This window comes from Phaethon aethereus, assembly GCF_964289735.1.
Source record: "Phaethon aethereus genome assembly, chromosome: 3".
NCBI classification, from domain to species: domain Eukaryota; kingdom Metazoa; phylum Chordata; class Aves; order Phaethontiformes; family Phaethontidae; genus Phaethon; species Phaethon aethereus.
In genome coordinates, this window is record NC_138576.1 from 67,317,676 (window position 1) to 67,332,048 (window position 14,373).

Below are 14,373 nucleotides of genomic sequence, written 5' to 3' on the forward strand. Positions count from 1 at the left end.
TCCTTCATCTTTCCATCTTTTTCTGCTTATTATAGCCTGGCAATCTCATGGAAGCAGAAAATTTTCTCTCCAACTTCCTTCTCCTTGAAGAACAAAGTGTTCATTCACCGTGGCTTTGCACCTCACAAAGATGGCAAAATGATGTACAGCTATTACTAGATCAGAAAAGGTGTTTGTGCTCAGTTTGCACAACAGCAGGTGATTACGCTGAGTGCAAACTGCTGTACAATTAGGCCCAGTGTTTCTAAATATATGCAGAGCTAGAAAGGGTAAGTGTAACTGGAAGTTTTCCAGCAGAAAGTATTTGATCTTGCAGCTTTTACTTTGATGTTTGTTGAATATGTCTCAATCAGAGCTGTAGGATTGGGCTCAGCATGTTCAAAGTGGTTTCAATCTTTCAAGATCAGGTCTTTTTTCCATTTCCAAACCCGATGGCTTCAAATCATCACATTCCACCATAGCTGAAGTGATTTATATATCTTAGCAGTGCTGCAAACTGCAGTCTTCTAAGCTAGAACTCTCCTTGCAAGATATTAATGCTCCCCAATGATTTCAAATCCCTTCACACACTGTAAAAAGGGCTATGTGATTAACACCCTTAAAACTCCTTATATTTGGCAAAGATTTACATTTAAATCCTAGGCATGTAGAAAGCCAGGCTGATACAAACCACAAGATGTATTATTTTGTACATTCGAATGTGAAAGGTATTTCCCAAGCTTTTTGCTCTATCATTCAGCTAAACATATCAGAGTCTGTAACTCTTAACTTCAGCAAGTTCTAGCAAAAAAGCAAAGAAAACTGGTGGGATTTTTTTGTCATAAAATGCAAACTCTGCCACTATTCTATTATGCTTCCCTAAACTATATACCATCCCTGTTTCTCACTACCCTTTCTTCTCTCCTTTTTCTTCTCTTACAGGCTGTAGAGAATCGCCTGTTCAGCACAGGGTATTGTTTATATAGACAAGGGGGTGGGTCAGAGACCATACAAAGCAGATCCAAAGCTGCATGCAGGGATTAGAGTAAATCCGCTGGATTTCTCCCTCCTCCTCCCTTTCTCTGATCTGGTAAAATGAGGGGACATAGAGTAAGAGCACGTGAGGTTGGATCAGTGGGTGTTGGTGTGTTGGCTGGAAGCAGACGAGCCTTCCAGATTGTTGCCAATGGATACAAAGGTATTTGCACAGGTGGAGTAAGAACAGTCCAGTGTGGAAAGTCTCCTGTTTTCCTTTTCTTTTTAATGCAGAACAGGGTGTCCTTTCGCCTTCCAGAAAGAAAAGGGCAGAGCTTACTTCCTTCCCTAACCAGCTGCAAGCACAAAATCTGTCCCCTCTGTCCTTGTGCACATAAACAACCACCTTCCCTCACGCCGGGGCTGTCTGGAGATGGACTACTCCAGCCGGGTTCAAATCCTTGTCTCTTCCTCATATTCCTTTTGCTCTACTGCACGTTTGTTTTCCCGCACAGCCAGAGCCCCTGCTGGTACATGTAACCTCACGTATCAGCTTTGCGTGGCAAGGGTTTGGTAGCGGGGCAGCTGCAGGGGTGGCTTCTGTGAGGAGCTGCCAGAAGCTTCCCCTGTGGCCGGCAGAGCCAGTGCCAGCCGGCTCCAAGATGGACCCACCGCTGGCCAAGGCTGAGCCCATCAGCGATGGTGGTAGCGCCACTGGGAGAGCAGAGGTAAGAAGGGGAAAAAAATGGCAACAGCAATTGCAGCCAGAGAGAGGAGCGAGAATACGTGGGAGAAACAACGCTGCAGACCCCCAGGTCAGTGAAGAAGAAGGGGCAGGAGATGCTCCAGGCACCGGAGCAGAGATTCCCCGGCAGCCCCGGTGAAGACCCTGGTGGGGCCGGCTGTGCCCCTGCAGCCCAGGGAGCTCTATGGGGGAGCAGATCTCCACCTGCAGCCCAGGGAGGACCCCACGCCTGGGGGGGATGCCCGAAGGAGGCTGTGACCCCATGGGAAGCCCATGCTGGAGCAGGCTCCTGGCAGGACCTGTGGCCCTGTGGGGAGAGGAGCCCAGGCTGGAGCAGGGTTGCTGGCAGGACTTGTGACCCCACGGGGGACCCAGGCTGGAGCAGCCTGTTCCTGAAGGACGGCACCGCGGGGAAGGGACCCAGGCTGGAGCAGTTCCTGAAGAACTGCAGCCCGTGGGAAGGACCCACGTTGAAGAAGCTCATGGAGCTCATGTTTCCCATGGGAGGGACCCCACACTGGAGCAGGGAAGAGTGTGAGGAGTCCTTCCCCTGAGGAGGAAGGAGTGGCTGAGATGAACTGACCGCAGCCCCCATTCCCCGTCCCTCTGTGCAGCTAAAGAGGGGAGGAGGTAGAGAAATTTGGCATAAAGTTAAGCCCAGGAAGAAGGGAGGGGTGGGGGGAAGGTGTTTTAAGATTTGGTTTTAGTTCTCATTACCTTACTCTGATTTGATGTGTAATAAATCAAATTAATTTTTCCCCAAGTTGAGTCTGTTTTGCCCATGATGGTAATTAGTGAGTGATCTCTCCCTGCCCTGATCTCGACCCACAAGCTTCTTGTCATACCTTCTCTCCCCTGTCCTGCTGAGGAGGGGAGTGACAGCGGCTTTGGTGGGCACCTGGTGTCCAGCCACCACACCTCAGAGCCCTGGTGAGCTCTGTCTCATTGCTGCTGCTGGACCAGCAACCTCGGCCTCTGAACCCTTCTTTCCTTTTCTCCCAGCGTCCCAATATGATGTCCTCCTGGAGACTAGTCTCTTGAATTTGGATCAGCAGAGTTTTGCCACTGAGCTAGTAATGTCCACAGAGGCTTACACCCTGATATTAGCACTTCTGAATGTAAGTGGCCAAATCCGTGTGTTTGCCTTATCCCCTCAAACTGGGGCTGAATTCTGCTGTCAGCACATCGCTGCCACACCACTACAGTCAATCCTATTCGAGAGTATAATGGAAGGACTGTATCAGCTACGTACGATACTTGCAGTGCAAAGAGCAAAGCTTTTCTGATAAAAGGATCCCTTCCTGAATATATGGCTAGGGGATTTCAGAGCATCAACCCCGAGAGCAAACAAGCTGAACCACATAGTTCTTTTGTAGCACGGAGAATTACTGATGTGTTAGTAGGGTAAATCAACTGGCGGCTCCCCCAGAGAACTAGGTTTGGCCAAGCATCTTGTTTTCTCTGCTAAGTTTGATGTTGGGTTTTGTTTTTTTTTTTTAATTACTTATTTATTATATTTTCTTTCTTTGTTTTGTTGTGAGAGGAAAGGGCTGCAAGCTGAACAATACCTGCGTGGTTATTTCAAGACAGGCAGTCTCATGGGCTGACAAGCTCTGAGTCTATAGGACAGACTGAGTTATAACAACAGAGGCGACAAGTTTGTATTGGTTTGCCTTTCAAAAGGAGAGGGTCAGCTATGGGACCTGTGAAGGCTCCACTGTGATGCCTCCATGTTTAAGGGAAGTTCAGGCTACTGGTTTTATTTTTTAACGAGAATCTTTTAATCTGCACCTGTGTTTGTGTACATACATACGAAATGTTGAAAATTAAATGGAAATGAAACATGAGCTGGTCTTCAAAGCTTGTCACTGTTACTTTATGTGCCTGCTATTTTGCTACTATAGAAGCAACCAGAAGCCCCTAGAACTACTGCATGAGGCTCCTTGAGACTCCGATTCTTCTCAACAAACAAAGAACAAGTTACAAGAAGCCAAAAGTTAGGAGGTGCAAACATGTTCCTGGCAAAGAGCAGGGTCCGGCTGCACCAGAGGGTCCATGGGACATCAGGACAGTTTGGCTGCTGCCTTCCCCTGTTCCAGAGGAGGTAGCTCGGGTCTGACTCCGCGCGAGGTCAGTTTTGTCGCCTGAGTGAAGCAGGATGAAAGCTAGCACACTGAAGAGTTTGGATACCCGTTTCCTGGTCCCGGCACTGGCCCCAGCTCTTTCTGTGACAGTTTGATGACTCGTTTTTCCTGTGCATAAGATGGGGGTAGCAGTATTTACTTACTTGGCAAGGTGAAATGATGATTAATTGGTTTTTGTTTTTGCAGTCTGATGTACAGAGTGTGGTTAGTTGCAATACATGCACACATCCCCGCGGGCAGGCCGTCTTTGGGCTGCTCCCAGCGGCGTAAGTGTAGACCCCAGCAGGAGCATCTGCTTTCAACTCTTCCTGAGCCAGGGAGGTGCCCGGATGGTCCCTTCCTCAGTCCCACACAAAGGTGCTTGTTTGTCTTTTACCTGAAGGCTCAGTGCAGGTGTGGGTGCTTGAAATCACCTTGTTAAGCATTCCCCAGATTCTGGGCTGGCCCTGTGTGTGGTGATGAAGATCCAGTGGACATGAGCTGGCAGCTGTAGGTGGCAAACTGCATTACAGGTTGCCCAGGAGTATCATGCTTGCCCTTCAGTGAGGGCAATGCCTCCCATGAAGACAAATTTCAACCTAATTGTAACAATATTCTTTGAACATAATGAAAAATAAAACAAAAAGATTGCAATGACAACAATATAAATCAGCACAGCAGTTAATGAGAAAACCCCACAGGCCACTCGTGTACACTCCCATTAAATGGTCTTCATTCTGCAACTTCATTGTTTTTCCTGTTTCGCTGCTAAGGATTTACAGGTCTGGACATTAAATCTATGTGACTCTTGTAACAGAGTAGCGAACAACACTGCAGTCTATAGCTAAACTCAATACCTGACAAAAGTACTCTTGCTCATTAGAGATGAGAGAACTTAGGGAAAAAAAAGCTCAGCTCTTCCAAGAAGCTTCAGGTATTCTCAGCGTTTCCAAAGACTGAACATCAGCATCACTCTCTGCTCCTTTGATCATGTGCCTGGGGCTACCCTCCATAAATTCTCTATGGATTCGCTAGAATTGCTAGAGCTCATGGCATCCCTACAGGTTCCAATGCCAGCTTCTCTTTTCTGTAGTGCAGAGGTCTATACTACAGAAAAGAGGGAAGGAGCTTTAATGATCTACCCCAGAGCCCACAGCCTCACTTGCAGAAATCAAGGAATGGTGGCAAATTAGATAATAAAAAAGACCTCTCCGGTTTTTTTCTAGTTCCTCCTTCCTGACTGGTAGCAGATTTTTTGCTGATGGAAATTACATACATACTACAATTGCACTATTATCATTTACACTGAGTTCATGCACATTTCTTTGTGTGAGAGTCTATGATACACGATCCACTTTTCCTTTGGGAGTTGAAAAAAAGACTTCCTACAGCAAAAGAGACCTTTCAGCCTGTGACAGGGACAGCGAGGACGTTGAGTCTGGCAATGACAGCTGTGCCAAGCGGAGTTGCTGTTGGCATCTGTGTACCACCCTTGTGTTATTTATCACCTTTACCCATCCCCATCCTGCCCACGTCATCCCAATTATTTCTTGTGGCAGAAGCGTACTGAATTGTTACCTAACGGAGTCTGCTCCAGTTTCAGATGTTCAAAGCAGCAGCCAGGCCCAGAGTAACAAATGCCCTCACATTGATGGTATTTTTCTATGGTGAAGCAAGCGCATTGGGGATTCTCTTATCTTCTCCTTTTTGAGCTTTCAGATCGCACTGAGAGCTTTCGCTCAGCTTTTCCCTGGAGTCATCCGAGGTGGACGCTGTTAATTCGACGCTGTGCCCAGCAGCGGGGGCGTTGGGAGAGAGCTCCAGCTGCAACGCTCTCTGCCGGGACGGTGCCTCGGTGCGAGCAGCCCGGGAGGACCCGCGCAGGCGAGAGGGGTTTCAGTGTGAATAAGCACGGCGAAGACGGTGCTGGGAAAATCTCCCGGGATCTTGCTGAGCCGAGCGCTGGCGGCTGGCCATGCCGGACTTCCTTCCGAGAAGCTGTCTCCAGCTCGCTGGTTTCTGCCTTGTTCAAGGAAGCAAGATTTTGTGCGTTGTTTGTAAACAAGTGGAGCTGTGTCAAAGACACCCGCCTCTCCTGTCGTCACTCTTCCTAACAGAAAAGGACCACAGAACCTTGAATTTTGGCTAAGCGTTAGGGTTAAAACACAAAAAGAAGAGGAACGGTAATTTAAATGCACAAGGTGTGTCTGGTTCTCTTCAGGCACCCTGCAAGGCTAATTTTCTTTTCTTCCTTACCCCCTACCTGAGGCATCCACTGTCTGTAATGCAGGATTCACTTGGGAATGTAATTTCTTCTGGAAGCCATGCTTCCTTGGTATTTCTGTGTTGTTTTTTTTTTTTTTTCCCTTGGAACTTGCCATTCTGAGTTTGATATGATTTGAGCCAAAACTGAAAGTGAAAAAAACCCCACCCTAATTGTCTATGAACTGGAAATACGGCCTTTTCAGACAGCTTTATCTAACTAGAACACTCGTGAATTAATGTATGCATTTTTGTATAATTTCACGATAGCATTCTGAGAGTCTTTGAAGTTGCTCCGTAAATGCATACTGCTGTTGATTTTGCAGCATAAGGCTTGATTTCACCCTTGGATTTCAAGATGTTTTACAAAGGACAGCCAAATCATGGTCCTTATTCAAATGGACAGGAGATTTTAAACTGAAGAGAGAGGATGATTTGCTCAACATCACACCATAAACATGTGGAATTGCTGGGAAGAGAAGACATCTCCTGGAAGGGAAGTCAATATTCACAAAAAGCAGCCAGCGGTCCCCGTCTCTGCATCTCAGTACGAACCAATGTTTTAATTGTCTATGTACCTGATTTTGAGTCACTAATACAGGGTTTATTGGAACTGAAGCTATTTCTGAGTGACCTCTCTCAAAGCTTGCAGTTTCATTTATTCGGGGGTTTTATTATTGTATTTACAGCATCCCATTTATTTTGTTTTGTTGGCCTGCAGAGGAACAGAATGTACTATTCTGCAGACACCTGAGTCTACAGGAAGAATGACAGACTATCGGCAGATAAAACTGGAAAAATATGAAATAACTAAGCTACCTTTGGCATCTACCGACTCAAGTTAGATTAGAAGAGAGAGAAAGGTCAAAATACCGGCAAATTCCTTCTCTCAGCTGGAGGAAAGCAAGCAGAAATCTCAGAGGCAGAAGTACATTCTTCAGTGGGAAATTTCGACTGATAATATGATAGACTGAGCTGGGAGAAGAAGGAGGGGAAGGAAAATCTCCATTGATGTAAGTTAAATATAACTGCCATAGCTGTAAGACAGTCCATTTAATATTAATGGAAAAGTTTTGGAAGTAAAACGATTAATTTAAAAATTAATTTAAGAACAATTAGTTGGAAGAGATCTGTGAATGACATCATCGAGGCTAAGAAAAGATTTTCCAAGTTTAATTTCTCATTTTTTTGGCATTGTCTTCATATAGCTGCAAATTATATCTCCCCTTTTGTTACAAAACGTCTTGTTCAAAGCAATTTTTTGAAAACCTTGCAGATAATGTTTTGGTGAACATCAGAACTTGAAACCAGAACCAGAAAGTCCCTGAAAGCCCAGATAGTCTCATTTGCTTTTTAAATGGGAAACTATGGATTTCATGCTTCTGAAAGCAGATGACTAGGACCTGGATCCTCAATCCGGGCTTCAGAGGCCTCGTGACATTTAGTACGCAAATTTTCTTTTCTTTTTTGTGCCATCAATTCATTAGGAACTCCTTAACAGCATCCTCTCCTCTCGTTTAGGGGTCCATGTAACAAAAAGCCAAAAGAACTGCTTTCCTGGCTAAGCTGCCTGACTCAGACCAACTCCTGTGGTCACAAGCAAATCCAAGAAAGAGGCTATGGTGGCTCCAGGGTCTTTGTAGGGCTGAGTTGTACTGCAGGCTCTTCTTTGGCATCCACCCATTTTTATCAGGCGTATTTGACCCATATACTGGAACAGAGCATTCAGTGGACGTCGATAGCAGAGTAGCGCTTCACTACCTGGAGTTATTTAATCGTACCAGCCCACATCTCCCATGAATCTGGGCGGAAAAAACCCCCAAAGCTCACACAGACCTACAAGCTATTCTACGACAGATTTAAAGCCTGGAACACGCCTTTCTGTGAAAGATACTTACCCCTCGCTACACTTAGGCACGTTCTCAGAATTATCAGGCTGGCTTAGCTCCTAAAATAAAACTAAACTCGCGGCGGCAGCAGCCGTAACAGGGTTGTCATCAGCAGGATGCAGGCTCGGTGCATGCTGAGGGGAACAGCTGGTGCAGAGCAGTGAATCGCCAGCCATTGTCCTTGCACCTGGCCGGTACCGGCTCTCACAGCTGGAGATGATAAACAGGGAGACCACGGAGACGACTGGTGTATTTTTCTGGAGAGGCATAAATTAAATGATAATTGCGGCAGAAGTATATGATGTGTAAGAATTATGTATAAAGGAGATGTGATGAACACGATCTTACCCCCACCCATCAATGAAAGCTTTTTAGCGCTCTTGTTTTAGGGACAGAAAGACGTATGGGGGGGTCCTTTCATGAAATGGAAAAATGGGGAATAGCCAGATCAGGGAATGCAAATGAGCCTGCCGGCATGCTGGATGAGACCCTAATCCTCATTATTCTTTGTGGACGTAGTGGTGATTTTGATTGTTGCTTTTGTTAGCCAAATGCAACTGAGACATGACTTGTGCACGAGGCCCATCTGTTTGTAAGAGCGAGGATGGTGGGAGAACAGCAAGCGCTCAGCTCAGCCTGCCCTGCTGCTCACAGCGAAGGGCACATGCAACTATTCCAAACATCGGCGATGCCTTCAGACATGGAATAGGGAATAACTGGCCGTTATCACCATGCAGGGCTTTACCTTGTGACTGGGAAGGGGCAGGTAAGCCTGCTGCGCTGCCTGTGCTCAGGAGGCTGGAGAAACCAGCCTGTGCTGCGGCCACAGCTGCCCCGGTCCCAGTACCGGGAAACAAGGTCTGGGGCGGCGGGAATGGGTTTCAGCACAAGCTGAACATCACGCTCATGCTTTTCTGGACTCAGGGCCTTCACCTTTGGTCGTTCACGCTCCAACTCACTTGAGCACAAGGGACCACACACACCACCGCTTCCCTTAATTTCACCTACAGCTCTGCAGTGCTTTGCAGTTTCCCCACCACAGATGTCTAACCCAATCTTCCCATTCAAATGAGCAACAGCAATTAGTAATAGAAGAACCCATCTCCAGGGATCTCATTATAAGTCCCCAAACCCAGGCGTTTACACATAGTGACAGTGGGAGACCGATCCCCTGCCTGTCACTCCCTCCAACACAGGAGACAGATCCCAGGGACGGCAAACGTTTCCCCTCTGGGTGTTTGGAAACTCAACCCAGTTTTTCAAAAGTAAACACCACAAGAGTGATATAAAGACTTCTCCATCCCTTCTCCTTCAACAACTGTTGCTACACCACCTTCCTACAGATGCCAAGAAAACTTGCCCGTGCGTCGCTTGGGGGCCTTTGCAAAAAATAGCATCCATTATTCAAAGAATGAGTAACAGCTCACAGATTACATGTTGTGTTTCCTTTTTTTGTTAAGAAATGCCGGGAAGAAATGCTAACAACTTCTTTGCAGTAAAAACTCACGGAGAACTGGAAAAATTTCCAGGTTACAGGTAATTTTGTGGTTTGCAGCTTCCCACAAAATGGGTGTTTGTTACAGATGCATGATACTCCCTTGGAAAGTCTGTGCACTGCCTGTCATCTCAGCAAAAACTATATTAAATTGATATAATTTCCTTTAACTTCATCACCTACCCACTTCTGAATAGCAGCAGTGAAGGTAACAAATGCCACCAATTTTCTCTGAGTAGTTGCAAAAGCTCTGAATGAGCTGCTCTGGAACCAAAGCTCCCAGGACTTGAAAAATACTTGGGGCTTCACAAGAGTCTGCATTCAGGCAGTTGCCACAAATCGTTTCTGAGCTGAGATGCTCACATTTTCTGATTAAACCACTCTTCCCTGGCAAACTTCACTGACCAACTGCGACGAGAACAGCCTGCTTGCCATTATTCCACATTAAGGTCAGAGAAAGATGCTTCGGGAAACCCAGCTTTTATTGTCTTAAAAATTGGAAGGATTCATAGAACACTACTTCGGAAAAATTGTGTAAGTAAGTGACTTGTAGGACCAAAACTACTTAGAGAGAGCGGGCTGAAGAACCAAAGTCACTTCACCTCTTGCTTTCCGAGTTTCGGCCAAAGCCACTGAGGAGAGGGGAGAGAGGGGAGCTGCGGCGCAGACGTCCCCAGGCACTCAGCTAGGGGCTTTAGTAACAGGGGACGGGAGGCGAAAGACCACTGAAACACCAGGGAAACCACAGACGGGGACCACAGAGGGAGAGGACAAGGACTCATCTCTCTTCTGAGAGGGCATTTTTGAAAGAGAACTAGCTAGAGCCCAGAGGTGAGGTTTTAGTCATTTTAAGTAGCTGGGTGAGCAGCAACCTGTTAGCTGAAGCGACAATAATACCTAGCAATAAAATAAACCGGTCAAAGGACTCTATTTTGTTTCCACAAAGGTTGTTTTATTTTTATTTCTTGATTATGGGTGTTTCTATTTGATCAGCTTGAAATTGGACTTGAATGAACATTTTAAAGTTGTGCAGAAGAACTGCAGAGGTCTGAGTTTGAGTTTTCACTCTTTTAATCTAATTCTTTCTTTTTAACCCTATGCTTCCATAGAAGTACCTAAATAGAAAGTTTATAATACAGGATATTTGTATTAAATATTTCAGACAGGAAAATCTCAAAATTATTCACAACCTCTTCCCATCAGCACGCGCTCACACTTTTTGGCAGCCATGGAGTGGAATATGGCTCGCAGCTTTCTCTCTGTCAGCAATTTAAGTAAAATGGCACTATTTTTTCTACTCACATTTCTTGTCAGTGAGTCTCTTTTCAGAGTATGACCCTGATTTCAAGTGTCTAGTCTGTATCTGTTGAGAAAGTCTTGTTTGTTCCTATACCATCATACTGATTAGGTACAGTCACTTATTTCTGTTATTGAAGTTTTCAAGCTCATTTTTTAACCTCAAAGGAGATTACAGCAAGAATGAAATACTGCCCAATACCTGTAAACCCAGAATATACTGCTTATGGGAATTTTTCTTCTCTGTAGAAAACAGTATGTTTTCTCAAAGCCTCTTTCTATGTGCATCTCTTTTGAAGTATACAATGTGACCCTGTTTACACTACTACAGCTGGGTGTTAAGGTGCCTTTTATGTTCCAAGTCAAAATTCCGTGAGATCGAACAATTTATGAACATCTGCAAATCAAGTAAGCAAAGTTCTGGGACTCTTGCTAGCCCTTTGTATAGGGAGAGAAATAAAATATAAAAAAACCCAGACAAATAAGAATAAAAGGCTGTGAAAGGTGGATTGTTTTGCTAACATCTTCCTTGTTTATTTATTAAAGGAGGAGATCATATCTATTCTGATAAAGGAACTCCTGAGAAAGTATGATAAATGGAAAAGATACAAGTGTGAATAGAAATCCAGATAGGTTTTTCAAAACTTGTGTGAATAATTACCTGGCTTTTAAAATAACTAATTTCAGAGTGAAATGGTCACAACTACTCTGTGCACTATACATAGGAAGAGAGATGCTTATTTTTGAGTTATGAAAAACAAGGCTTCTGCAAAGGATTAGGCTGTAGAGAGAAAATTTGCAGTACCAGAGGATTAGGCTGTGGAGAGAGAATTTGCAGTACCGGTTGGTGTGGGCTAGTTGCACTCATCAGAAAGATGCATCTCCAGGACAAGTCCTGGCTGACGACATGCCATAAGGACCTGCAGACCCAAGCAGAGCCACCACACTTCCATGGGACGGGGAACCGGAGGGCCTTTGTGGAGAGGCTGATGGAGACCCCTCACCCTCAGGTGAAGGGATCCTCATGACCCCACAAAAAACTATGGGTGTAAGTAGGAAAGCACACGTACCAGGGGACTGTGGCAGTCTAGTTCCCCTGCCAGACCAGGCAAGGGAAATTAGGCAGCATATACGGTAGCATTAAGACAGTTGAGATGAGTTTCCCTGTCCAAAACTAGTATGTACCTTGAGCCTTCTCCTCCCCAGCACGCCTGCTCCTACTCGGTGCTCTGCCAAAAACCTGTCCTAGGTCACAAACCTGGCTCACAGCTGGCTCAGAGCCATGGGAATCCCTGAATGGCCTAGGCAAAGGCCACTGTCTGTGCTACTCCCTTTCGATGCCATAGGGGGTTTTTTGGTGCTGACCACAGACATACCATTAATGCTGCCCAGTTTGTCTTTACCAATTCAGCTTCGAGACATTATACCACTCGAGAGGAAATTTCACCTTGCTGTGACTACCTAGGACCACTTACTTCAGTCCTCCTGCTGCTACTCACAACCCTTCTGCTCTTTGTTAACTGACACAGGTCTTTCGTTCAGTAAGTTTTGCCACATAGCTACAAACCTGTCCTCAGCAATGTTAACAAGAGGCCTTTCGTTTGGATACGCATTTAGTAACGGTGCTTGGTACCCCCCAGAGAGCTTGTCACTACTTCATTGAGCAGATCTGGACAAGAAAAGCCCGAGAGGCAGACACCTCCTCTGTGTGAGCCAGCAGGTACTTGCCACACTTGTAAAAGACTTTTTTTCACCCCCAGAACATTATAGCAGATCTCCATGACTACCAAAACTGTCATGAATTACTTGATCTCTGCACATATTTCTACGGTTTCACCCTGAGAAAGTCTCACCGACACATGGCACAACCCTCTCTCAGAGCCTAAAGGTTGACTGGACATCACTGAGATTTGACCTTGCAAACCAGGAAGCTTAAATTTTGCAAAACTGATGTTTGAGACGTTATGCTCTTGTACCCAGCCACGGCATTTAAGCGGTTACTCCTCCAGCTCCTCTGATGCATGGTAAAGAGCTGCTTTCTTGGTTTAAACTGGACCATCTAGTCCGACACTCCACACCTACTCCGGACATGAGAATCAGACCCCTATTTCGCATTCCTGGGGTTTTCACTGCTTTGTAGGAACAAGAATACTTCGAAAGATTTCCCTGGAGGTCTGACCCCCTGTCACTGCAGGGAAGCACGTTTATGAGCTTGTCAGCATGGTCATGGAAAGGATTAATTTTTTTTTTGGTCTTGTAAACCTAGGGGTGAAACCTGGTCTTGCCAAAACAAATGGAAATTCTGCAACTGCGATGGCTGGGATCAGGATTTGCCCAAACGTGTGGCCTCAGAAATTGGCCACACTTTCTCTGTTCCTCTGGTTTCTAGAACAAAATGCAATTTAGAAGCTTCAAAGCTGTGAACTGTGGTAGGCAGGATATTCAGCTATGGGAATGCAAGTCACTGAAAAGCAGATCATGTCAGAAGGTTTCCACCAACACAAGAAACTGCTTTAAAATCTCTCTAAAATGTTGATGTCTGCAGGCAAAGAAACTAGGCCACGTGACGCAAAACTTCTTGTGATAGCTGCTTCAAAGAATATTTGAAAATACAGCAGCTAATTTTCTTGCCAAGCTAAGGCCTCGGCTACAGGTACCAGACAATCTGGGATGTATATCCAGTTTCCAACAGGAAGAAATTTGAGAACTGTTCCAAGCAAATAGTTTGTCCAGTCCCTGTAGATAAATTGTAACTTAGAAAATGTGGCGCCTTCTCATCAGACAGACCTCAGTCAGTACAGGTTTTTGTCATACCTGCTTTGACTTGACCTCTAGAGCCCAGATGGCTCCTCCAAGCTCTTGTCCTCCAGCCTGGATCAGTCACAGACCACTAACCATAAAGTGCTCTCTGAAGGCGGATTCTTGCACGACTCTCTACTTCTTCTGTAAGGAAATCATGGACACCTAATTTGCAGGATCTGGGTCAGAAAGGGGAAAAAAAAAAAAAGTTAATTTACGTGTAAGAAAAAGCTTGCCGGGCTCAGAATAACAGCTCAGCCTGGGAGTTGGTGCGTCGTGCTTAGGACAGGTTGTATTTTTTTTTTTTTAACAAGTTGGATAGACTGGTAGGTACCAATGTGGGCACGGCAGCAGGTGACACTTGGGAGCGGGGAGCCGCTGCTCCTCGGCCAGGCAAAGGCACGTCACGAGTGCTGCCATTTCGCAAACTGGCTGGCAGCACCCCGCCTCCCTGGGTGCGGGAATCCCGTGAATATTTGTCACTGGTTTTCCACGGTGCCTCCCGCCGAGCCCGGACTCCTGCAGACACCGAGGCCGCTGCCCCTCCGCGACGCCTCTCTCGAGGCACGGTGGCCTCCCGCCCTGCGCCAGGCCTGCGCGGCAGTTTGACGCCTTCGGCTCGCTCCTACCCTCGAGGGTCGACACGCGGTGAAAGCTCCCACGGCAGGGCCGTAACGCTGTGAGGCTCTCTGCTCCCAAGCCCACTGCCCGCCAGCGCGAGGCGGCATTATTTTAATCCCCCACCCCCCTTTTATTCCTGCACCTTCAGGGGACATTTTCAGGCTGCTCCCCGCTCTTTGGACAGTCACA